Source organism: Carcharodon carcharias, chromosome 3 (genome assembly GCF_017639515.1).
Source record: "Carcharodon carcharias isolate sCarCar2 chromosome 3, sCarCar2.pri, whole genome shotgun sequence".
Taxonomy (NCBI): domain Eukaryota; kingdom Metazoa; phylum Chordata; class Chondrichthyes; order Lamniformes; family Lamnidae; genus Carcharodon; species Carcharodon carcharias.
The window spans coordinates 37806140-37812139 of record NC_054469.1 but is presented as its reverse complement, the minus strand read 5'-3'; positions in this window follow the sequence as shown (position 1 = coordinate 37812139).

Sequence of the window (6000 nt, the reverse complement as noted above, 5' to 3'; positions counted from 1 at the left end):
CCTTGACCCATCCATCAAATTATACTCCCCCAAATCTTGAATCAAAACCCTTTTTCATTAACCTAAAATGTGTCACTGCCTCCCAGATCCATGTCCAGATTTTGCAAAACTACTCGTCTCAATCCCTTCAGTTTGCTTCTGCTCTACTCTTAGAATCAAAAACAGTCTAGGCGAATCAAGAATGATTGGGGAGGTGGTGATATAGTGATAATGTCACTGGATTTATAATCCAGAGGCCCAGGCTCTGAACATGAGTTCAATTCCCACCATGGCAGCTGCTGAAATTTAAATTCAAATAAATCTGGAATTATAAAGCTGGCCTAAGTAATGGTTACCATGAAACTATTATGGATTGTCGTAAAAACCCATGGAAGGAAATCTCTTACCCAGTCTGGCCTACATATGACTCCAGACTGGTTGACTTTTAACTGCCCTCTGCAATGGTCTACCAAGCTACTCAGCTCACAGGCAGTTATGAATGGACAACAAATGCTGGCCTTGCCAGCAATGCCCACATCCCTTGAAAGAATAGATATATAAAAAAAGGCATCCTCTGAGGATGTGATTTTGGTCTGATATCCTTCATTGTCCACCACCTCTGCAGCACTTGCTATAGTTTAGGATGTCATCATTCTCCATCACCTCTCCCCTGGTCCATGGGATACCCAATAAATTTTCTTTCCTACTTGCTCAACTGCAGTAAACACATCGAGAGTATGACTGCTCTTCCCATCCATCAGCACCAGCTCCTGAGTGTCTCCTTGCCACCACCCCCCCCTCCCCCGACCCACAAGACCCTCTCCTTATTGTCTTAATGTACATGTTGCCCCTTGTAATCCTCAGCCTTCAACATGTACCAGGATGGCTAGTTCTACCCTTCCGCCATCTCCCTTGATCCTATGACAACCTTCATGCTGTCAGACCTCGTGTCTAACATTTTTCTTCCATTTGAACAATAGAAAGATTAAAGCCATTGTTTTCAAATCCAACCAGAAACTCTGCTGTCCAAACCTCAAATGGATCCCCTCTCCAGCCATGCACTCAGGCTGGATCTTGTCACCTAGTCTGATCAAGAGTGAAGCTTCAATCCCCATACCCTATCCATTACTAAGGTTGTTTGCTCCCTTCCTCCACCAATACCTCATCTCTATCCCCTCCACCAACCTGCCCCCGAATCTTTTATGCATACTTATGTAAACTTTAAGCTCAAGTTCTCTAGAGTTTTCTTATTGGCCTCTCATTTTTCATACTTCATCTTGCCCAAAATTTAGTCTCATATATTCTGCCCCCAGAGTCCCCCACACCCATTTGCCCCACTCTCTGACTTACGTTTCATGTTTAGAGAAACAGGCCCCTTGAGGCTGCTCCGCCATTTAATAAGATCATGGCTGATCTGATAGTAACCTTGAATCTGCATCCCACCTTCTCCCGATAACCTATCACCCCCTTGCTTACCAAGAATCTATCAACCTCTGCCTTAAAAATATTCAGAGACTCTGTTTCCACCACCTTTTCAGGAAGAGACTTCCAAAGACCCACGACCCTCTGAGAGAAAAATTTTCACCTCATCTCTGTTTTAAATGGGCGGCCTCATATTTTTAAACAGTGACCCCTAGTTCTCGATTCTCCCACAAGAGGAAACACATCCACTCTGTCAAGACTCCTCCGGATCTTGTATGTTTCAATGAAATCACCTCTTACTCTTCCAAACTCTAGCGGACACAAGTCTCGCCTGTCCAACCTTTCCTCATAAGACAACCCGCCCATTCCAGGTGTTAGTCTGGTAAACCTTCTCTGAACTGCTTCCAACGCATGTACATCCTTCCTTAACTAAGGTAACCAATACTGTACACAGTTCTCCAGATGTAGTCTCATTAGTGATCTGTATAACTGAAGCATAACCTCCATACTTTTGTATTCAGTTCCCCTCGCAATAAATGATAACATTCTATTAGCTTTCCTAATTACTTGCTGTACCTGCATACTAGTCTTTTGCGATTCATGCATTAAGACACCCAGATCCCTCTGCATCTCAGAGCTCTGCAATCTCTCATTATTTATCTAGCCTTTTTTTCCTCTTTTCTTAAAGATAGTTTATGTTAAGTATAGGATCGATATTGGTGTGTATAAAAAAAATTATAATAAAGTGTGAAGAGTGGGGACATTAGAGTAATTAATTAATAAATTGAATAAAGTACAATTTGTAGGATGGCAACCTGTATCTAGTGGAGTGCCACAGGGATCAGTGCTGGACCTTCAATTATTTACAATATATATTAATGACTTAGATGAGGGAAGTGAATGTACTATCACCAAGTTTGTGGGTGACACAAAAAATAGTTGGGAAGGCAAGTGGTGAGGGTGACACAAGGAGTCTACAGAAGGATATGGACAGGTTAAGTAAGTGGGCAAAAACTTGGCAGATGGAATATAATGTGAGAAAATGTGAGGTTATGCACTTTGGCAGGAAGGATAGAGGAGCTGAATATTAGTTACATGGAGAAAGACTGCAGAAGGCTGCAGCACAGAGATTTGGCAGTCCTTGTGCATGAATCCCAGAAAGCTAACATACAAGTTCAACAGGTAATAGGGAAGGCAAATGGAATGTTGGCCTTTATTTCAAAAGGAATGGAGTATGAAAATAGGGAAGCCTTGCGAAAAATATACAAGGCACTAGTTAGACCACACCTAGAATACTGTGAACAGTTTTGGTCCCCTTGTCTAAGGAAAGATGTACTGGCATTGGAGGCAATCCAGAGAAGATTCACTAGGTTGATCCCGGGTATGGAGGGATTTTCTTATGAGGAGAGGTTGAGTAGGTTGGACCTGTACTCATTGGAGTTTAGAAGAATGAGAGGTGACCTTATTGAAACATATAAGATTCTTAGGGGGCTTGACAGGGTAGATACTGAGAGGCTGTTTCCCCTTGTGGGAGAGTCTCGGTCCAGAGGACATAATCTCAGAGTAAGAGGGCTCTCATTTAAAACAGAGATGAGGAGGAATTTCTTCTCTCAGAGGGCAGTGAATCTGTGGAATTCTTTATCACAGAGGGCTGTAGAGGCTGGGTCATTCATTTTATTCAAGGCTGAGATAAACAGCTTTTTATTAGTCAGTAAGAGTATCAGGGGTTATGGGGAAAAGGCAGGAAGGTGGAGTTGAGGATTAGCAGATCAGCCATGATCTCATTGAATGGCAGAGCAGACTCTATGGGCTGAATGGCCTACTTCTGCTCCTACATCTTATGGTTATGGCCTTATCCAAGTGTCCTGCTATAGCTTCTTTAATAATGGCTTTCAACATTTTCCCGATGACAAATGTTAAGCTAACTGGCCTGTAATTTCTCACTTTCTGTCTCCCTCCCTTTTTGAATAAAGGAGTTACATTTGCTATCTTCTAACGTAATGGGACCTTCCCCAAATTTAGGGAGTTTCAGAAAATTAAAACCAATGCATCAACTATGTCACTTCTTTTAAGAGCCTGGGATGAAGTCCATCAGGACCTGGGCATGTGTCAGCCCACAGCTCTAACAATTTGCTCAGTACTACTTCTCTAGTGATTGTAATTTTCCTGAGTTCCTCCCTCCCTTCCATTTCCTGATTTATAGCTGCTTCTGGGATGTTACTTTTATCTTGTATAGTGAAGAATAATGTGAAATACCTGTTCAATTCATCTGCCATTTTCTTGTTTTCCATTATCAATTCTCCAGACTCACTTTCTATAGGACCAATGCTCTCTTTGTTAACTCTTTCCTTTTTTACATACTTACAGAAACTCTTACTACCTGCTTTTATATTTCTGGCTAGCTTTCTCTCATACTCTAATTTTCCCTCCTTATTAATCTTTCAGTCATCCTTTGCTGTTCCTTACATTCTGTCCAATCTCTGGCCTTCCACCTATCTTTGCACAATTATATACTTTTTCTTTAAGTTTGGTATAACCTTTAACCTTTCTAGTTAACCACGGATGGTGTGTCCATCCCTCAGATTTGCTCTTATGGATTAGGTACACCCAAAATGCTTTTAGAAGGGAACTCCAGAATTTTGACAATGTATTTCCAAGTCAGAATGTTGTGTGTGTTGAAAGGGAACTTGCAGGTGTGGCTGCTGTCCACCTGCTGTCCTTGTCCTTCAAATTGGTAGCCTTCGCAAGTTTGAGAGGTGCTATCGAAAAAGTCTATGAAAGTTAGGGCCATTCGTCATGTAGATGGTAAATCTGCACCAGTGCAGTGAGTGACATTTTAAAGTGGATGGAGTGCCAATCAAATGATTTGTCCTGGATGATGTTGGGCTTCTTATGTGTTGTGGGATCTACACTCATCCTGACAAGTGAAGAATGTTCCATCGCTCTCCTGATTTGAGACTTGTAGACAGTCAAAAGACCTTTGGAAGTCAGGTGGTGAGATAGTTGTTGCAGAAAATCCAACCTCTAACCTGCTCAGCCAAAGTATTTATAAGTGGCTGTTCCAGCTACATTTCTGGTCAGTGGTGACACTCAAGATGTTGATGGTGAGGGGTTCAGTAATGGTAATGGCATTGAATGTAAAGACGAGATGGTTAGATTCTATTGTTGAAGATAGTCATTGCCTGGCACTTGAACGGCATGAATGTGACTTCCCACTCATCAACCCAATGCTTAATGTTGCCCATATCTCGCTGCATGTGGACGTGGACTATTTTAGTACCCACCTGGTTCACTAATGCCCTTTCGGGAAGGGAATGTGCCATCCTTACCTGGTCTGGCCTACATGTGACTCCAGACCCACAGCAATGCGATTGACTGAATTGGCCTAGCAAGCCACTTAGTGGTATCAAACTGCTACATAGTCTCAAAAAAGGAATGAAACCAGATTACCCAGCATTGACTTAGGCATCGGAAATGACAAGGGCAAATTCAGCCCTGTCGAGCCTGCAAAGTCTTCCTTACTAATATCTGGGGGCTAGTGCCAAAATTGGGAGAGCTGTCTCACAGACTAGTCAAGCACCAGCCTGACATAATCATCCTCACCGGATCATACCTTACAGATACTGTCCCAGACACCACCATCATCATCCCTGAGTGTGTCCTGTCCCACCGGCACGACAGACCCAGGCCCAGTGGAGGTGGTGGCACAGGGGTATACAGTAGGAAAGGAGTTGCTCTGGGAGTCCTCAACATCGACTCTGGCCCCCATGAAATCCCATTGCATCAGGTCAAACATGGGCAAGGAAACCTCCTGATTACCACATACCGCACCCTCACCACCTAACTCAATTGATGAATCAGTACTCCCCCATGTCGAATGCCACTTGGAGGAAGCACTGAGGGTGGTAAGGGCACAGAAAGTACTCTGGTTAGGGGACTTCAATGTCCATCACCAAGAGCGAATCAGTAGCACCACTACTGACTGAGCTGGCCGAGACCTAAAGGACATAGCTGCTAGACTGGGTCTGCAGCAGGTGGTGGGGAAACCAACAAGGGGGAAAAACATATTTGACTTCATCTCACCAACCTGCCTGCCGCAGATGAATCTGTCCATGACTGTATCGGTAGGACTGACCACCACACAGTTGTTGTGGAGACAAAGTCCTGCTTTCACATTGAGGATACCCTCCATCGTGTTGTGTGGCACTGCCACCGTGCTAAATGGGATAGATTTTGAACAGATCTAACAACTCAAGACAGGGCATCCATGAGGCACCGTGGGCCATCATAAACAGCTGAATTGTACTCAAACACAATCTGTAACCTCATGGCCGGGCATATCCCTCACTCTGCCATGACCATCAAGCCAGGGGGTCAATCCTGGTTCAATGAAGAGTGCAGGAGGGCATGCCAGAGCAGCACCAGGCATACCTAAAAATGAGGTGTCAACCTGGTGAAGCTATAACACAGGACTACTTGTGTACCAAACTGCATAAGCAGCAAACGATAGACAGGGGTGAGTGATCGTGCAACCAACTGATCAGATCTAAGCTCTGCAGTCCTGCCACATCCAGTCGTGAATGGTGGTGGACAATTAAA